Source organism: Hyperolius riggenbachi, chromosome 11 (genome assembly GCF_040937935.1).
Source record: "Hyperolius riggenbachi isolate aHypRig1 chromosome 11, aHypRig1.pri, whole genome shotgun sequence".
Classification (NCBI taxonomy): Eukaryota; Metazoa; Chordata; class Amphibia; order Anura; family Hyperoliidae; genus Hyperolius; species Hyperolius riggenbachi.
This window is the reverse complement of record NC_090656.1, coordinates 50,690,874-50,712,324: the sequence shown is the minus strand read 5'-3', so window position 1 is coordinate 50,712,324 and position 21,451 is coordinate 50,690,874. Positions and strand designations below refer to the sequence as shown.

Below are 21,451 nucleotides of genomic sequence, written 5' to 3'. Positions count from 1 at the left end.
AATGGACCAGAAGAAACTCGCCCTTGAAGGCACGTCAAGCACAAAGAAACTGAAAAAGAAATACACTAGACATCTTACTCCTACTAAAATTCCATGTCGCCACTAAATATAAAAAAGTGTGCGTGTGTGTGCCTGTGCGTGTGTGTGTGTGTGTGTGTGTGTGTGTGTGTGTGCGTGTGTGTGTCCTCTGTTTGTTCTTTTTGAGTGTACCTGTTTAGATATGTCCTATGCATAGATCAGGACTTTGCATTCAATCACTGCAATGGACACAACGGACAACAGACAGAACAGACATGTCAACACATGTCTAAACAGATGTTTAACATGTCTATTGTCCGTTGTTGTCCATTCCATGAATCAATCTTCTCAGGTGTAAACCTCATTCAGCTGTAAAACAACAAGCAAAAAATACATTAAGAGATGTTTGAACTTATAAGCAGTGTTTTGTCAGCCAAACAGAAGTGTTCTGGCTTCTGTTTACCAGGCTGAATTCTCATTTCCATAAATAACAGCGTTAGTCTTTTTAACACTTGCTGTATAGGAAATAGGAAAACAGAAAGGGGCTTCAAACTATTTCTTAGCAGGACAAGCACTATGTGTACCCATGTTTATCTCATCACATCACGTCACGTTAGGTACACTTTAAGCTACTGGATGCGTGAAGTGAGCATGTGTTTATTTCATTCCATTTCACTCTATTTAATTTCAGTAAGTCAAGCTTCATACGTTTTTCCAGGTTTATAAACAACGGCCTCATGACTGATATACAGCACCGTAGTCCTCTATACTGTTGTATTTGCTCAGCTGTTTTCTTTGATTCTTTACATACGAAGGATATACGCATGCAGAGAGACACAAATACATTGAGATTGATTAAAAATAGCTCTTGTCAGCTCCTCTCTTTTCTCATCAGTATATTTGTGTCTCTTCTGTCATTGCCTTCTTCTGTTGTTCTATACTGTTAAATCGTTTTAGGGACACAAATACTCATCCTGCCTTTTTACCACTCATTTTTTTTCCTACGTGGTTTTTATCTGCAGTTATTTTGTCACTTCATCTGATCTATCGCTCTCTGTTTCTCCCTCTCCCTCCGTCTCTCTCTCTCTCCCTGTGTCGCTGTGACCTTCATACTCCACTTTGCCCATGGACTACCAAGACCTCAGGCTAATGTTCATCCAGCCAGCTGAGCCCCCCAGAGGAGGGCCCCCTCTGTGGATATGAATAGACTAGTAGACCTCAGGCTGAGAGTCAGTGTCACTGCTGGTGACATCCACAAGGGACCAGAAGGGGGGAGGGGGCACTGTGAAAATGATTGAGAGGAAGGAAAACAGGGAGTCTCTGTGGAAGAGAGAGCAAAAAGCAAGATGATGAAAGAGAAAAGCGTATGTGAAATGTTATACAAATATTATACAAATAGCTGGGCTATGTGGGAGTATAATGCTGTACAGTATATATAGCTGGGCTATGTGGGAGTATATTGTAGTAAAGTATATATTGTTTTATATATATATATATATATATATATATATATATATATATATATATATATATATAAGAAATAACTAAACCGAGGTGCGTCTATACTGCAGGGGAGTCTTAAGGACCTTTAAGAACTGCTCCTGCCATCCTCTCCCCCTGGCTCCGGGTCCTGCTTCCTGTGTGGTCCTATTCTGCATCCTCTGCAATCCTCTTGCATCCTCCGCGGTCCTCTCCTCGTGGGTCCTGGCAGCCCACTCCTCTTCTATGGTAGCGTGTAGCGGTAGGCATGGACACCAGCCACCTACCGATATGCAGGACCGCCAGGTTCTCCATACCACTAGCTCCATGCACGCTGTCCCTGTTCACTAGCGATACATGTGCACCGGGGGTCATGCATGACGTCATGCTTGACCCCCGGTGCATGCGTGCAGCTAGTGTACAGGGACAGCATGCATGGAGCTAGCGGTAATGGAGTACCTGGTGGTCCTGCATATCGGTAGGTGGCTGGTGGGGAGAGGAGCGCAGAGGATGCAGAAGAGGACCACACAGGAAGCAGGAACCAGAGCCAGAGGGCGAGGCTGGAGGCAGTAGGAACATGCATAGTATACCGGTAGCTTCCCTGCACACTTTGCATAGCATATTCTGTATTTTCTGAATATAAGTTTTGAGGGTATATATATATTATACAGTGGGATGCGAACGTTTGGCCAACCTTGTTAATTGTCATGATTTTCCTGTATAAATCGTTGGTTGTTACGATAAAAAATGTCAGTTAAATATATCATATAGGAGACACACAGTGATAATCGAGAAGTGAAATGAAGTTTATTGGATTTACAGAAAGTGTGCAATAATTGTTTAAACAAAATTAGGCAGGTGCATAATTTTGGGCACCACAAAAAATAAATGAAATCAATATTTAGTAGATCCTCCTTTTGCAGAAATTACAGCCTCTTAACGCTTCACGTAGGTTCCAATGAGAGTCTGGATTCTGGTTGAAGGTATTCTGGACCATTCCTCTTTACAAAACAGCTCTCTTTAACTCACACCACAGACTTTAAATTAAATTAAATTCTAGGGACTGAGATGGCCATTCCAGAATGTTGTACTTGTTCCTCTGCATGAAAGCCTTAGTGGATTTTGAGCAGTGTTTAGGCTTGTTGTCTTGTTGAAAGATCCAGCCTCGGCGCAGCTTCAGCTTTGTCACTGATTCCTGGACATTGGTCTCCAGAATCTGCTGATACTGAGTGGAATCCATGCAACTCTCAACTTTCACAAGATTCTCAGTCCCTGCGCTGGCCACACAGCCCCACAGCATGATGGAACCACCACCATATTTTACTGAAGGCAGCAGGTGTTTTTCTTGGAATGCTGTGTTTTTCCTCCATGCATAACACCCCTTGTTATGCCCAAATAACGCAATTTTAATTTCATCAGTCCACAGCACCTTATTGCAAAATGAAGCTGGCTTGTCCAAATGTGCTTTAGCATACCTCAAGCGGCTCTGTTTGTGCTGTGAGCGGAGAAAAGACTTCCTTTGCATCACTCTCGCATATAGCATCTCCTTGTGTAAAGTGCACCTAATGGTTGAACGATGCACAGTGACTCCATCTGCAGCAAAATGATGTTGTAGGTCTTTGGTGTTGGTCTGTGGGTTGACTGACTGTTCTCACTATTCGTTGCTTCTGTTTATTCAAGATTTTTCTTGGTCTGCCACTTTGAGCCTTAACTTGAACTGAGCTGTGGTCTTCCATTTCCTCAATATGTTCCTAACTGTGGACACAAACAGCTGAAATCCTGAAATCTCCGAGAAAGCTTTCTGTATCCTTCCCCTAAACCATGATGGTGAACAATCTTTGTCTTCAGCTCATTTGAGAGTTGTTTTGAGACCCACATGTTTCTACTCTTCAGAGAAAATTAAAAGAGGAGGGAAACTTACAACTGACCCCCTTAAAGGGATACTGTAGGGGGGTCGGGGGAAAATGAGTTGAAGTTACCCGGGACTTCTAATGGTCCCCCACAGACATCCTGTGCCCGCAAAGCCACTCCCTAATGCTCCGGCCCCGCCTCCAGTTCACTTCTGGAATATCAGACTTTAAAGTCTGAAAATCACTGCGCCTGCATTGCAGTGTCCTCACTCCCGCTGATGACACCAGGAGCATACTGCGCAGGCCCAGTATGGTCTGTGCCTGCACCATGCGCTCCTGGTGACATCAGGGGAAGCGAGGACACAGCAACGCAGGCGCAGTGGTTTTCAGACTTTAAAGTCTGAAAAGTGAATTGGAGGTGGGGCCGGAGCATCGGTGAGTTGCTGCGCAGGCACAGGATGTCTGTGGGGGACCATTAGAAGCCCCGGGTAACTTCAACTCATTTTCCCCCGACCCCCCTACAGTATCCCTTTAAATACTCTTTCTCATAATTGGATTCACCTGTGTATGTAGGTCAGGGGTCACTGAGCTTACCAAGCCAATTTGAGTTCCAATAATTAGCTCTAAAGAATTTAGAATCAATAAAATGCCAACAGTGCCCAAATTTATGCACCTGCCTAATTGTATTTAAACAATTATTGTGCAGTTTCTGTAAATCCAATAAACTTCATTTTACTTCTCAAATATCACTGCGTGTGTCTCCTATATGATATATTTTACTGACATTTTATATCGTTACAACCAACGATTTATACTGGAAAATCATGATGATTGACAAGGTTGGCCAAACTTTCGCATCCCACTGTGTATATATATATATATATATATATATATATATATATATATATACACACATACACACACACACTAAAACATACAGTTATCTGCAAGACACAATGGCATAGATCCTTAGGGTAAATACCCATGATTGGTCAATCATTGGCTAGTTTTACTATTTTCATATAGTATGAGAACTCACCTACACAACCAGGGTCATAACTATAAATCATGAGGCCCCGCAGATAAACTATGATGGGACCCCCAATGTTCACACCCTTTCCCTTGTAAACCCCTTAAGCCCCTAACAGCCTGGGGGCCCATCTTGCAAGGGTCGTAAAACAAGTGTGACCATCGTAATCTTCATATCCATAGCAAGTGTAGCCACCAAAACATCTGATCTGAAGGTTGGACCCCTTTATCAGAGGAAGTGAAGTAGTTGGGCCCCCCTTACAGCTCTGGCCCCCCCTTCAGTTGCAGGGGCTACTCCACTGCAGTTACACCCCTGTACATAATCTGTATACAGTATTCAAAATGTGTTGACCCCACTGTCAAGCTGCCAATCCCAGATTCATGAGCTACTGGCTGAATAGAGTATGCGTGATCTTCTTGCGGAGGCTTTGAATTCCTCCAGGTACTTCCAAATGGATCAGAGGATTCTAAGATAGTCCACGTTCCTCACTGATTTTTCAAATAATATCTTTGTTACAATATTTGCTCCTGAAAATAATTGAGTGACTGTTATTCAGGACAGATTTAAATGACACCCCTGAGGTGAGAGGATGTTAGGCTTGGTGGTATACTCTCCATAGTCAGCACGTGGTGTATATCCTGACGTGAAGGAGGTACACACGCTAGCACAAGGAGCCAGGATATCCCCAGTTTAGTGGAGGAGAGGACTGACTCCAACAGGAGATGTGGCGCACAGAGCAGGCGTAGATCCGAACAGCCACAAACATTCCTTTCACTTTAGTGGCTCAGCGCAAGGTAGGGCTGAGCGCATAAACCAGAACTCAGAAGATCAGGACAGGTAAAAGAATGAACGCTTGCTTAACTAGTCACTGCTTAAGTGACAGCAAGCGTCCATAACAAGACAGACTGGAATGAGGCAGCCAATGCGATTGCAGCGGTGGCGTGCCTCACAAGGACAGGACAGAATAGTCGGGAAATAAAGTCAAAGAAGGCAGACGTAATACACACAAATATACAATAGGTATGATTTCCTAGTGTATTACGATTACAGCTATCAATGAAAGTACAAACGACTGACTGACATATGTATATATCGGCGATAAACCGATATATGACATAAGCAAGGAACACTAACTAAGAACTGGAGCAGGACAAGGAACAGGACTAGGAAGGATTCGCTACTTCTACGCAGAAGTGAGCGCAATCCACACAAGGTAACAGGAACAGGACTGAACTAGCTAAGCACAGGTGATCACGATACGCGCAACCTACCAAAACGTGCTGGAAACTAACTGACTGAACGCAGGATATAAACAGTTAGAGTACGTATACATCAGCGACACTGATCTATTAACGTAACACGAATACAAGGAGAATAACAACCACGCTAGTTTGTGTATATATTGACGATGAACCGATATATGATGCAAGACTAGCAAAGTAACAATTACTGATAATCAGAACAGGACTAGAAGGACTCACTGACCCCTGCGCAGGAGTCAGTGCAGTCCATACAGACTAGAAACGGGGGGGGGGGGGGGGCAGACAGAGTAACAGACTGATCTGAAACTATGATAGCCCGTGGAGCCCTGCAGGAAGCAGATCTTTATACTAAGGTCATCCAATGGGAGCAGACATGCAGATTCCCACACAGGTGAATGATAATTAGTCACAAGCTGACAGCAGGAAAAGGCAGACAAAGCAATGCATCCTGCGTGAAAAGGATGCAGAAGGAATCAACACTCAGTGTGTTTGCCAGCAAAACTATGCGAGCAAAAGCATGTAAAGAAGTCAAAAACTGCTTGTCTACAGTAAAACTGTAGCCAGCATTACATGCTGCAGACGTGATAATAACATATGGGGATATGGAGGCTGTCATATTTGTTTCTTTTTAAACAATAACAGTTGCCTGGCTGCTGATCCTTCATGCGTTTGTAGCGTCTAAATCACACACCCAAATCAAGTCCATGATGAATCCAGTCAAACTTCAGTCAAACATCTGATCTGCATGCTTGTTAAGGGACAATCAGGCAATTAACATTCTTTGAAAGAAAATAAATATGGCAGCCTCCATATCCCTCTCATTTCAGGTATCGTTTAATTATCCACAATGTATAGAAGTCCCACAGACCACATATAATTTTGGAACAATTCACAGGAATATACACCAATGTGAAGGCCCCATCCATGGCCAATGAGTCAACTCCAGTGAATTTGGGCTGTGTAAACATCATTGACAGGTCGGGATCGCTCTTCACCAGTGGCCAAAATGTATGCATGATCCTGTGTACCATCTCTGCTTCTTTACAAATTTAGAGATGAATAACACTTCAGATGAGGGATCTGTCTCATCTGAAATGATACCAGACCTCACTTGTTCTCCATCCAGCTCCAGCACATATGTGGAGAATGGAGTTGTACAGATCTGCGATGTAGTATCTCTTGTCAAAGTCCTACATAACAAGGAAATTAACAGCGCTACTTAAAAACAGATGAGTGCCTACCTGCAAAAGAGTGCAAGCTCCACTTATGGGATAAAATACACACCTTGCATACACACGACCTGTCTACCACTGGAGGATGTTGGTTTCCTGTAACAGCTTGCATGCAATTTGTTAAGTACTCGTCCCTCCCACTGCGAAGAAGTCAATCCTCCATGGGAGGGGACCTAACACTAACTAAATCCTACCTATGCATATGCATAGCCTGGGCGCGCTACCAAGTAAAATTGAAAATTGCGCAAAAAGTGGGATCAGCACATCACCAGATGTGAATCAGAATTCATTTTTGGTCAGCCGCTCCCACTTAACAGCTTTGCTTTTGGTGTATATGCAGAGCCTCTGTTTGGGTTTAAGGTGCGTTTGTAGTCTCTGGGGGGGCTCAGCGCATCTCTGATCGGAGGCGGCCTGGTGATACGCTGATCCCACTTTTTGCGCAATTTTCAATTTTCAATTTTACTTGGTAGCGCGCCCAGGCTATGCATATGCATAGGTAGGATTTAGTTAGTGTTAGGTCCCCTCCCATGGAGGATTGACTTCTTCGCAGTGGGAGGGACGAGTACTTAACAAGTTGCATGCAAGCTGTTACAAGAAACCAACATCCTCCAGTGGTAGACAGGTCATGTGTATGGTCAGTGTGTATTTTATCCCATAAGTGGGGCTTGCACTCTTTTTCAGGTAGGCACTCATCTGTTTTTAAGTAGCGCTGTTCATTTCCTTGCTATGTTCTAATTTAATTCATTTTTGGTCAGCCGCTCCCACTTAACAGCTTTGCTTTTGGTGTATATGCAGAGCCTCTGTTTGGGTTCAAGGTGCGTTTGTAGTCTCTGGGGGGGCTCAGCGCATCTCTGATCGGAGGCGGCCTGGTGATGCGCTGATCCCACTTTTTGCGCAATTTTCAATTTTACTTGGTAGCGCGCCCAGGCTATGCATATGCATAGGTAGGATTTAGTTAGTGTTAGGTCCCCTCCCATGGAGTATTGACTTCTTCGCAGTGGGAGGGACGAGTAGTTAACAAGTTGCATGCAAGCTGTTACAGGAAACCAACATCCTCCAGTGGTAGACAGGTCATGTGTATGCTAGGTGTGTATTTTATCCCATAAGTGGGGCTTGTACTCTTTTGCAGGTAGGCACTCACCTGTTTTTAAGTAGCGCTGTTCATTTCCTTGCTATGTACTAATTTAATTCATTTTTGGTCAGCCGCTCCCACTTAGCAGCCTTGCTTTTGGTGTATATGCAGAGTCTCTGTTTGGGTTCAAGGTGCGTTTGTAGTCTCTGGGGGGGCTCAGCGCATCTCTGATCGGAGACCATTTGGAGGTGGCCTGGTGATGCGCTGATCCCACTTTTTGCGCAATTTTCAAAGTCCTACATAAGTTGAAAGCTTAACAATATGGCTGCTTCCATTAAAGCAGGAAGTAGACAAACTGCAGATTTATTGCAGGATATGTATCAGCTGTACCAAAGAAAAGGTTTTTTTAAAGGTTATTATGCTGTTGCTGTTTTAGAGTAGAGAGGAAGTGCTGAGTTCAGGTCTGGTTTAAGGGCATGCAATGCTAGTTCATGATAAGATAAAGTGAAGAAAGTAAAATCCTACAAATATATTTAATAATAATAAGTTTAGTGCAACAGATCCATTCAAAAAATATAACTATGTTCCTCTGTTTAATGGGATCGACTCATGAAGTTCCATTACTGCTTGTTTTATCACCTGTTTTATCTTGTATTTTAACATTTTTTTCTAAATTTAGTCATGATTCATTAACATAAAGCCTGATGAGAAACGTTTTATGTTAATTGTGTGCTAATTATACACATAAATTAAGAAACGTGTGTGTGCGTGTGTGCATATGTGTGTGTTTGTGCGTATTTGTGTGTGGTTGCGTGCGTGCGTGTGTGCCTCTGTGAGTGTGTGTGTATGTGTGTGTGCATGCATGCATGTGTGTATGTGCGTGCATGCGTATGTTCGTGCGTGTGTGTGTGTGTGTTAGTGCGTGTGTGTGGGTGGGTGGGTGCGTCGTGCGTGCGTGCGTGCCTGTTTGAGTGTGTGAGTGTGTGTATGTGCGTGCATGCGTGTGTTCATGCATGTGTGTGTGTGTTCGTGCGTGTGTGTGTGTTCGTGCGTGTGTGCCTGTGTGAGTGTGTGTGTAGGTGTTTGTGCATGCATGCATGTGTGTATGTGCGTGTGTGTTCATGCATTTGTGTGTGTGTGTGCGTGCGTGCGTGTGTGAGTATGTGCGTATGTGTGTGTGCATGTGTGTATGTGCGTGTATTCATGTAGGTGTGTGTGGGTGCGTGCGTGCGTGTGTGTGTGTGTGTGTGTGTGTGTGTGTGTGTGTGTGTGTGTGTGTGTGTGTGTATGCGTACGTGCATGTAAACAATCCTAGGAACACGCTTGTCAGAGTAGTGATGAGTTTGAATTTCGCATAATAGCAATTTCACAGCAAAATTCACAATTATGAAAAGGAATCGTAATTTCAAAATTAATTTCACTTGTAATCATAATTATGATGCATCATTTTGCAATGACTCATAATTTTGTAAAATTATGCATTTATGCAAAAATGTTGATTTTTTTTTTCATGCCCATAAATTAAGATTACCCGCGAAATTGTGATTACGATTCAAATTGAAATTGTGAAAATTACCCAAAAATTCACAGAAGTGAAATTACCCATTATGCTATTTTTTTCTTCACTCCTCCTTTACCCATGTAATTCCTACCTCTAGTGGATTGGGGATAATTCCCAACCAACCCAACCTATATAAGCATTAAGCACTAAGCAGATGTGTTGGATTGGACTGTGCCTCCTCTTTGCCACAGATCATCACTTTAGTTTACAACTGTTTCATTGATGTTGTTGTAGTTCTGTGAATATGTCCTGTCATTGCTTGTCAGGCCAATAGCTTATGGGCAGTAACACTAGATAGTTTTCAGCTGAGCCACATAGGGACGAACATAACTGAGCTAAGTAACAAATTATTAATATCTTATAATTACAATCACACACACAGTTGTAATATTTATATTATTATTATTTTGGGGGCGGAGTTAAAGTATTTATAGAACACTGACATTCTCTGCAGCACTACAGACTATAAGGGCTCTTACACAGTAAGACGTTGCGTTTGATGCGACGTTAGGGTCGCATAACGTGCCCCTAACGCAACACATTGAAAGACTATAACTTGGACATTATTTAGCCCTGCGTTTGGTGCGCCGTTTTCGTCACACAGTGATAGAACAAAAACGGCGCATGCGTAAAAAAAAAACAACATTACGGAGCAGTCTAACGTAGCTAAAAACGTGTATAACGCACAGCATGCAGCACTTTTATTTAACGTGCATTGAGCTCATTGATTTTTTATTGCTGTAAGTTACCGTGCGTTACATGTTGTTGTAACGTGCGACTTTAACGTCGCACTGTGAAAGAGCCCTAACTGTGCCTCGGACGGGCTCTAAAGTCCTACCATACTCATTTGTCCCTATAAAAGTGTAAGGCAAATTTTTGAAGAAGTCAGTTTACTTATAACAGTATGTTTTTGGGTTGTGTGAATAAACCCGATTGACTGGATGAAAGCAATGAAAACACGAGGATAAATAACACACTTCATAATGTCCTGGAGTAGATCTGAACCAGGGACCAGGCAGGCACTGCAAGGGGTGAGTGCTTTCCACTATGACACCATGCTGACCCACTTGACATGTCTTCTGTAAGTCTTTGGGGTTTAGGTTTTTCTCTGGCACTACATCCTATACCACTTATACCTATATGTGTATGAAGATAATGTGGTGGTATGTAGTGTTGTGCTCTATGAATAGCTATGAGTACGTACCGTGTTTCCCCGAAAATAAGACACTGTCTTATATTAATTTCAGCCCCAAATATCATGGTAGGTCTTATTTTCGGGGAGGGCTTACAATTTTTTTCCCAGTGGCAGCCCCCAGCCCAGTAAAGCCATTCCCTCCCTCCCTCCCTGATGTGCTGCTGGTACATAGCCGAGGGGACCTTGTCCAGAACGGCAACGGCAGCCCAGTAAAGCCCTTCCCTCCCTCCCTCATGTGCTGCCCTGGACTACCGTAGGTCCCTCTCGGCCGCAGAATGACAGCCCCAGCCCAGTAAAGCCCTTCCCTCCCTCCTTCCCTCTGCAGAGTGGCGAGCGGGCATTACAGCGCAGGATACTCACCCGCTTCCGACGTGCCCGCGTTAGCGTCTTTCCTCAGCAGCATCCAGCTTCCTCTCCCTGGCAACGGCGGCTCACGTCATGTGACGCGGATGTGCGTGCGTCACATGACTAGAGCCGTCGTTGCCAGGGAGAGGAAGCTGGACGCTACTGAGGAAAGACGCTAACGCGGGCACGTCGGAAGCCGGTGAGTTCCTTCTGCTGTAATACGGTAATGCTCCGCTCGCGACTCTGCCAATGGAGGGAGCGAAGGGGACGGGGACACATTGTGCGGCCGAACTAGGCCTTATATTCGGAGAATGTCTTATATTTCAAGCTTGCTTGAAATATAAGACCTGTCTTATTTTCGTGGGATGTTTTATTTTAGGGGAAAGACGGTAGCTACTCATAATTGAAATTTAAATTAGACAGTGCTGCCCACGGTGCGGGGGGCTAACTTAGCCATGCCGCTGCCTTAGCAGATGCGCTCCATTCGCATTCCACGTAGCGTACCACATTACACCCATGCTTTCTTCTTCTGGGTTGAAGGAGGAAGCATAGGACTGACGTGCAACTAGAGATGACCCGAACCTCTGATTTTCGGTTCACGAACTTCCGCAAAAGTTTGGTTTACGTGAACTTTCGCGAACCGCAATAGACTTCAATGGGGAGGCGAACTTTGAAAACTAGAAACACTTATGCTGGCCAGAAAAGGGATGGAAAAGATGTTTCAAGGGTTCTAACGGGGCATGGCGGAGTGAGAGAAATGTCAAAAGTCCCAAGGAAAAATCTGGATTTGACGCAAAGCAGCGTTTTAAGGGCAGAAATCACATTGAATGCTAAATTGCAGGCCTAAAGTGCTTTAAAACATCTTGCATGTGTACAATTCAAAACTTTATTAAGTTGTGCTGTGACATCACCCTTAAACGCATTGTAAAGCATAGTTGCCAGCTTGTTCTGCATGTGCTGCATCCTTTCTGCCTTCAGGTGAGTTGGTAACATGTCCACCACTTTGTGCCTATACCGAGGGTCTAGTAGTGTGGCCACCCAGTACAGCTAATTCGTCTTGAGTTTTTTTCATACGGGGGTCCCTCAACAGGCTGGACAGCATGAAAGATGCCATCTGCACAAAGTTGGATGCAGACTTACTATCCATCTCCTCTTGCTCTTTCTCAGTGACATCAGGCAAGTCCTCCTCCTCCCCCCAGCCACGAACAATAACACTGGAACGTTGAGCCCCCTGCGATGCCTGCTGCGGTTGTTCTTCTGCCGCCGCCGCCGCCTCCTCCTTCTCCAAAGAAACACCTTCCTCATCATCCGAGTCTGACTCCTCTTCCCCACACGACTCTTCCTCCTCCTCCCCCTCTGTGCTGCCGCTGGTGTTGAGGAAACATCTGGTTCTGATGCGAATTGATCCCACAATACTTCCTCCCATAACTGTTCCTCTTCACGCTCCTCCACAGCTTGATCCACCACTACGCATGGCACGCTCCTCCAGGAAGTAAATTTATGGGATCGAGTCGCTGATGGTGCCTTCACTGAGACTCATCAGGTTGGTCATCTCCTCAAACGGCCGCATGAGCCTGCATGCATTTCGCATCAGTGTCCAGTTGTTGGGCCAGAACATCCCCATCTCCAAAGATTGTGTCCTTCTACTGAAGTTGTAGAGGTACTGGGTGACGGCTTTCTCCTGTTCTAGCTGGCGAGAGAACATAAGGAGGGTCAAATTCCAGTGAGTCGGGCTATCGCAAATGAGGCGTCTCACTGGCAACTTGCTTCTCCGTTGAATCTCGGCAATGTGTGCCATGGCCAAGTAAGACTGCCTGAAATGCCCACACAACTTTTTGGCCTGCTTCAGGACGTCCTCTAAGCCTGGGTACTTTGACACAAATCTTTGAATGACTAGATTCAGCACATGTGTCATGCAGAATGAGATTGCTGCCGTTGTCACACACCATGTTGCCGATCTCCAGCTGGTGCAGGGTCAGCCACTGACCCACCTGTTTGTTAACAGCAACCAGGAGAGCTTCTCCAGTGTGACTCTCCGCTTTGAGGCAAGACATGTCTAAGATGGCGTGACACCGTCGTACCTGGCATGCAGCATAGGCCCTGGGGAGCTTCTTCTGCTCAAAGATTTTCTTCACAGACACCTGGCTGCTGTGGGCAGAGGAGCAAGAACTGCTCAAGTTCAGAGGCGGAGTGGAGGAGGGTGGCTGTGAACAGGGCCGGAGCTACCATAGGAAAAAATGGGCAACTGCCCCAGGGCCCCAGAGCCTGTAGGGGCCCCCAAGGTGTCCCTCCCCCATCTTAACTGTTGCTCTCCAGGGACTCTGCAGAGTCTGTTAAGTTGGGAGGAGATTGGGGGAGGGTCAGCAGCCGGCTCAGGGGCCCAGGAGGGAAATTTGGCTGCAACAAAGGGCCTCTAATGACGCTTTTTGGTCGGGGGGTGTCTGTTGGGGGGCCCCCAGGCTAATTTTGCCCTAGGGCCCAATTGTTATTTGAACCGTCCCTGGCTGTGAAGGTGCAAGGGAGAAAGCGGCTGAAGATGATGCACCTGAAGGAGGAAGAGTAGAAGGAGGGTGGCTTTTCTTTTGTGTGCTGCTTTTGCTCAGGTGCTCTTCCCATTGCAGTTTGTACCTTTCTCCATGTACCTTCGTAAGGCACTTGTCCCTATGTGGGTGTTGGCCTTTCCACCGCTCAATTTTTGGAGGCAGAAAGAACAGATGGCATTGCTCCGATCTGAGACACATTAAAAAATGTCCAAACCGCTGAGCCCCCCTGGGGTGATGGCACTATGGTGGCATCAGCAGCTGATTTTGAAGGGCATGTTGGCTGGCTGTACATAGGTGGCGATACATGGCGCCGGACACTGCCACCAGCTGTTTCTGACGACGAGCTCCCCTTGCTTCTTTCAGGAACTCGTCTCCTCCTACTCCTCTCTGACTCCCCCTCTGAACTGTCCCCTTGGTCATCTTGTCTCTTAGGATCCCACGTGTCATCTGTACCATAGTCATCATCTTAATCCTCATGCCCAGCTTCGTTTGCCTCAGACACCTCCAAAACTGCACCAACAGCAGCTACTTCATCATCCCCCTTCGCACGCGTTACGTCCATAGTGTCGCCTAACTCAGACATATGAGGTAGTGTAACTTGCTTAGCGCCTTCATCTGGTTGTAACAATAATGGCTGTCCATCAGTGATTTCCCCAGCAAATAACTCCTGCGAACTGTAAAATGTAGCAGATGTGGTACTTGGAGTAGCGCTGGTGGCTGCGGAAGATTAGGTGTTCTGTGTTAAATAGTCAACCACGTCCTGACAATCTTGGGAGTTGATGGGACGTGCCTTCTTGTGAGCACTGTACTCTGGTCCAGGGTCGCACGAAATCACATCACCACGACCTTGCACAGACCTGCCAGGTGGCCGTCCTCTGAGTCTGCCTCTACCTCTGCCTGTACCTGTTTTGTTCGTTTTGTCCATATCGGGGGGGGGGGGGGGAGGGGGGATGAAGTGAAAGGTATGCACTGACTTGAGTAATACAATGTGCAGTCACACAGATGCTGTTAACAGGTATGCATGGAGTGGTATATCACACTGTGTGCACTCACGTAGGTAGGTGGGTGTACTGAACACAACAGGTAGGTATATGCAGTGATGGGTATTACAAATGTGCACCTGTCACACACACACACACACACACACACACACACACACACACACACACACACACACACACACAGGTACCGAGCAGGCACAGTGACACTGCATGCGCTCACTTAGGTGGGTGGGTGCACTGAAGTGAAGAACAGGTAGTAGTAGGTATATGCAGTGATGGGTATTACAATGTGCACCTGTCACACACAGACAGGTACAGGACAGGAACAGTGACACTGCGTGCGCTCACGTAGGTGGGTGGGTGCACTGAAGTGAACAACAGGTAGGTATATGCAGTGATGGGTAATGTGCACATGTCACACACACAGTTAGTCACTGAATGTGCTGGGCCTGGCAGTGGCACACACAGTAGGAATTACCAAGGCTGTCTATGCAACACAAGTGTCAGTGGGACACACACACACACACACACAAAAAAATAGATCACAAGAACAAGATTAGCTCTCAAAAGAGCTGTTGTGGGGTGCTTTTTTTTTGCAATAAGAATCAGCAAGGAGCAAGCTAAGAAGCCTACAAGAGCCTAACTAAGCTTTCCCTATGAGAGTCTGCAGCAGCTATCCCTTCACTAATTACTGCAGGCACATGAGTGAGTGAAAAGCCTGACGCTGCCTGCCTTTTATAAGGGGGGGCTCCAGGAGGGAGTGTAGACTGATTGGCTACAATGTGCCTGCTGACTGTGATGTAGAGGGTCAAAGTTGACCCTCATGATGCACTATGGGGGCGAACCGAAGTTCCGGAAAAGTTTGAGGTTCTTGGCGAACCGTTCGGGCCATCTCTACGTGCTACGTGCCGTGGAATGCTAGTAGAGCACATCGGTTAAGGCAGCGGCATGGGTAAGTAACCCATCTGTTGCGGGCAGTGCTGACTAAATTAAATTTTGATTACAAGCAGCTACGTACTGGTAGCTACTAGTAGTGGACAGCACTACAGCTGGGTTCAGATGAGCCACGCAGGATTTTCTGCCACCAATTGCATCACCCTGCTGCATCATTCTGCTACATCTATGACTAAAGGACAGGCTGGCAGCACTACAGTTCCGAGATGATAGGCACCACAGTGGAAACAGAATGTCTTCAATCAACATGTGCAGCACCTTCTCCAACCATCACTGACTGAGATCTTCAGTACCGGTATTTCTGAAGTGTGGTATCCCAACGCTGATGCTACAATTAACTATATTTACCAAAACCCCCTGTGCAGTTGAGAAAACTCTCGTGCATCTGAACATCAGTGCTAGTGACTCAGGACCAGCACCAAATTTAGCATGTTTGACACCCGAGAAATAAAATAAATGGAGATTTTAATGAAAGCGTAACCAGGTCTGTTTTTTTGTGGCACAGTTACCTTGCTTAACAGTGAATTCCTAGCATGGGCTGCTCCACATTCTAGTCATATAGCCGCTGTAAAGCGTTTGGCATTGAAATCCATGCTAAGCTGATGTTATGAGCAGACATGTCTGAGACAGACAATAAAAGGCAAAGATTATAAACCATGACTAGGATGTCATGGATGCCTACTCAGGTGAAAGTAAAAGTGTCATTCCCTTCCTTTCACTGTGGACAGCGCACAGCATTTCAGCTGTGGCAAGGGTATGATGTTAGCATTAGTGAAGCCAGGTGTGCAGATACACAGGACATCACAATACTTCTCCAATCTTCTGTGTAAGTTCATCACAGCACCAGTGAGTGGGAGGAGGGGGAGTCCTTTAGGCATATCTATTATTGTGGAGTTGGTAATCTTGCCCTTTCTCTCCAATTTGCTTTCAAAATTGTTAAAGGATACCCGAGGTGACATGTGACATGATGAGATAGACATGTAGGCATGTACAGTGCCGAGCACACTAATAACTATGCTGTGTTGCTTTTTTTCTTTATCTGCCTGAAAGAGTTAAACATCGGGTATGCAAGTGACAGTTTCTGTCTGGGTAGGGACCGGGTCGTACTGGGTCAGATTATAGAATAACCCTCACTGATAAGAAATTACATGTTCCTGTCAATAAATGGCTTCTGAAAGCAGGAAAGAGATAAAAAGGGTCAATAATTCATAAAATTGAGCTCTAGCATAGTTCAATAAAGGTGTCATTGAGCAGAGAAAATTAAAAAGAAAGAACTTAAACATGAGATTTAAATATAAAATAAATTGGTGGGATATCTTAAAAAGTCATTTTTAGGAGGAGGAGGATAGATAAAATTGTTTTTCTCATCAGTTTATTTTCACCTCGGATGTCCTTTAAAGAGAACCCGAGGTGGGTTTTAAAAATCCTATGAGGACACAGAGGCAAGTGCTGTATACAATGAGGAGCCTTTGTACCCTTACACACTGTCTCCAGGCTCCCCCCGGGTCTGCTGTCCACCCAAAAAAACCGCCAGGCTAGCGACACGCAGATTGTTGCTAGCTGGCTGTTTACCTGAAGGCTGTCAGTCACCACCGCTCCACCCACTCCCTTGCCTGTGTCCTTTCCCTCCCCACCTCTGTAAGCAGATTGGAGGAAGCTTACGGAGGCGGGGAGGGAAGGGACACAGGCGGGGAGCCGCACTATAGAAGAGGCGGGGGAGCAGAGGTGACTGACAGCCTTCAGGTAAACAGCCAGCTAGCGAGAAGAATCTGCGTGTTGCTAGCCTGGCAGATGTTTTATGCGGGACAGCACAGCCCGGGTGGAGCCTGGAAACAGTGTGTAAGGACACAGAGGCTGGTCACTGTATACAGCACTTGCCTCTGTGTCCTAATAGGATTTTTCAAACCCACCTCAGGTTTTCTTTAAGAAATATGTGCAAGAAAAAAAGGCAAGTGTATGCTTGAATTATTTGTTGACATGACAATATTGCTACAAGTAAAATTAATTATGGTTAAGCAGAAAATCTCGAGTCAGCAAATCCGAGGACAGTTTTCCTAGTATATCATAACATGAAGATGCTAACAATATTGTCAAGATCAATCAAAAAGCTTAAAAACAAAAACACAAAAGTATAAAGGAGGTCTATTGACTCAGCATTTGTCAATCGAAATCTGGTCAGAGAGAGGGAGAGATGAACATTAACGGGCTTTCTATGAATATGCTTATCTGTAAATCAATAAAATTATATCATTAAAGGAAACCAGAGACCAAATAAAAAAAAAAAGTTTTATACATACCTGGAGCTTCCTCCAGCACCATGAGCATGGATCGCTCCCACGCCGCCGTTCTCCGCTACCTGCAGCTCCGTTATCAGGTCCCGTTAGTTCTGCCAGCCGTGGCCAGTCTACGCAAGTTGAAGTTCACTCTCTATGCCAGAGAGATGCGTAGAGAGCATACTTCCTCTTGTGCAGACTGGCCATGTCTGGCAGAACTAACAGGACCCTATACCAGAGCTGCAGGCAGCGGAGGACAACAGCATGGGAGCGATCTGTGCGCTAGGGGCTGGAGGAAGCCTCAGGTATGTATAAAACTTTTTTTTTTATTTCATCTCTGGTACACTTTAAACTCATCTCTCTGTGCCTAAACGCTCAAACACAGGAGCAACTTTTTCACATGACCAATCCGACGACAGTGCAAGACCAAGTGATTGCACAACTTATATTTTTCACGCACCAACCAACTGAAGGACCAACTCATTTTCATACTACACACACAAGCAGAATGCTTGACAGCATGATATGACCAAATTAAAAACAAGTACAAGTCATTCAAACGATTTGTACATACGTGGCCAACTGCACGATATAAGCCCAACAGTCGTGTAAGTTGAGCCCCCTGTTAGATCAAACAAACCGCCTGTTATTACCCGCCCAACTATTGTCCAACAGACCACTTTGGACAATAGCTGGGTGGAAAAGTTGCACGTGTGTATGAGCCTTAACGGAGTACATTCAACAATTCAAGGCGTCTTTTCTCTAGACTAAATAAACCCAGTTTATCTAACCTTTCTTGGATGGAAGGTTTCACTTACCAAGAAAGGTTAGCTACACTGGGTTTATTTAGTCTAGAGAAAAGACGCCTTAGAGGGGATCTAATGAACATGTATAAATACATCAGAGGGCAATATAATAGCTTGGTGGATGAGCTTTTTGTCCCTAGGCCTTCTCAAAGGACTATGCACAATAAGGGAAAGAGGCGCCCTGATTTGAATAAAAGCTTTTAAAACCAGTTTAAAAACGAAAAAGAAAAATGAGGTATCTTACCTCAATGACGAAATCTCTGTAAACTTACAAAAGATTTTTATTTGAGCTCAAATAAAAATCTTTTGTAAGTTTACAGAGATTTCGTCATTGAGGTAAGATACCTCATTTTTCTTTTTCGTTTTTAAACTGGTTTTAAAAGCTTTTATTCAAATCAGGGCGCCTCTTTCCCTTATTGTGCATAGTTATACCCCCGTACATGTTTGTCCGAGGGGTGGTGACAGAACACCCGTTGTTTTACCACGGTTAATGTTTTGTGCATCCTTTTTCATCTAAGAGAGCGACCGCAACCAGGTCCGTCCAGGACCACCCCGAGTGGAGTCGGGTTTATGGTCTCCACCTGCTTCCTGTGGTCGGTTGCCCCTTGCAACCCTCCTTTGTGAGTAGCCCTTTCAATCAATTGATTTCTCCACACACCTACTATTGACATACTGCACTATCGGGCTCCCTTTTTTGTCTCCTGTATCTTTTTTTTTCCCATAGGGTGCCAAGACACCCCAACCACGATTTCTCAAAGGACTAGATTACATGATCTGCGCATGGAGGAAAAACGTTTTAGCCATTTATTTAGGAAAGGGTTCTTTACAGTAAGAGTGATTAAGATGTGGAATGCATTGCCACAGGAAGTCGTTATGGCAAACTCTATACCTGCATTTAAAGGGGGCTTTGATGCTTTCCTTGCGTTGAAAGACATCCATGGCTACAATTACTAGGTAATGCCTAATGATGTTGATCCAGGGATTTTATCTTATTGCCATTTGGAGTCGGGAAGGAATTTTTCCCTTTAGGGGCTAATTGGACCATGCCTTGTAAGGGTTTTTTCACCTTCCTCTGGATCAACAGGGATATGTGAGGGGGCAAGCTGGTGTTGTACTTTATACTGGTTGAACTCGATGGACGTATGTCTTTTTTTAACCAATGTAACTATGTAACTATGTCACTAACTGTCTCTCTGAGAAGGTCACGGTCTGATGGGTTGAAAAAAGACATACTTTCATCAACTTTAACCAGGAAATATGGTACAACACCTGTCTGCACTAGAGTTGGGCCGAACGGTTCGCCGGCGAACGGGGTTCGCGCGAACTTAGGTGGTTCGCGTGCGGGTACCGCACGCGAACCTTTTGCGGAAGAAGTTCGGTTCGCCCCATAATGCACCTGAGGGTCAACTTTGACCCTCTACATCACAGTCAGCAGGCCCAGTGTAGCCAATTAGGCTACACTAGCCCCTGGAGCCCCACCCCCCCTTATATAAGGCAGGCAGCGGCGGCCATTACGGCCACTCGTGTGCCTGCATTAGTCAGAGTAGGGCGAGCTGCTGCAGACTGTCTCTCAGGGAAAGATTAGTTAGGCTTAACTTCTTCCTGGCTGCATACCTGTTCTGTTCAGTGAGCCCTCAGCCCACTGCATACCTGTACTGTGATCCTGCCACTGCATAGCTGTTCAGTGATCCTGCCACAGCATACCTGTTCTGTTCAGTGAGCCCTCAGCCCACTGCATACCTGTACTGTGATCCTGCCACTGCATAGCTGTTCAGTGATCCTGCCACAGCATACCTGTTCTGTTCAGTGAGCCCTCAGCCCACTGCATACCTGTACTGTGATCCTGCCACTGCATACCTGTTCAGTGATCCTGCCACAGCATACCTGTTCTGTTCAGTGAGCCCTCAGCCCACTGCATACCTGTACTGTGATCCTGCCACTGCATAGCTGTTCAGTGATCCTGCCACAGCATACCTGTTCTGTTCAGTGAGCCCCCAGCCCACTGCATACCTGTACTGTGATCCTGCCACTGCATACCTGTTCAGTGATCCTGCCACAGCATACCTGTTCTGTTCAGTGAGCCCTCAGCCCACTGCATACCTGTACTGTGATCCTGCCACTGCATACCTGTTCAGTGATCCTGCCACAGCATACCTGTTCTGTTCAGTGAGCCCTCAGCCCACTGCATACCTGTACTGTGATCCTGCCACTGCATAGCTGTTCAGTGATCCTGCCACAGCATACCTGTTCTGTTCAGTGAGCCCTCAGCCCACTGCATACCTGTACTGTGATCCTGCCACTGCATACCTGTTCAGTGATCCTGCCACAGCATACCTGTTCTGTTCAGTGAGCCCTCAGCCCACTGCATACCTGTACTGTGATACTGCCACTGCATACCTGTTCAGTGATCCTGCCACAGCATACCTGTTCTGTTCAGTGAGCCCTCAGCCCACTGCATACCTGTACTGTGATCCTGCCACTGCATAGCTGTTCAGTGATCCTGCCACAGCATACCTGTTCTGTTCAGTGAGCCCTCAGCCCACTGCATACCTGTACTGTGATCCTGCCACTGCATACCTGTTCAGTGATCCTGCCACAGCATACCTGTTCTGTTCAGTGAGCCCTCAGCCCACTGCATACCTGTACTGTGATACTGCCACTGCATACCTGTTCAGTGATCCTGCCACAGCATACCTGTTCTGTTCAGTGAGCCCTCAGCCCACTGCATACCTGTACTGTGATCCTGCCACTGCATACCTGTTCAGTGATCCTGCCACAGCATACCTGTTCTGTTCAGTGAGCCCTCAGCCCACTGCATACCTGTACTGTG

The 21,451-nt window shown here is 45.7% G+C and overlaps 1 protein-coding gene across 14 annotated transcripts in view; it reads right to left on the bottom strand.

Moving 5' to 3' along the window:
- Positions 1-21,451, bottom strand: part of NRXN2 (neurexin 2) — a 1,344,669-nt gene that overhangs the window by 805,367 nt on the left and 517,851 nt on the right. The window lies entirely within an intron of this gene.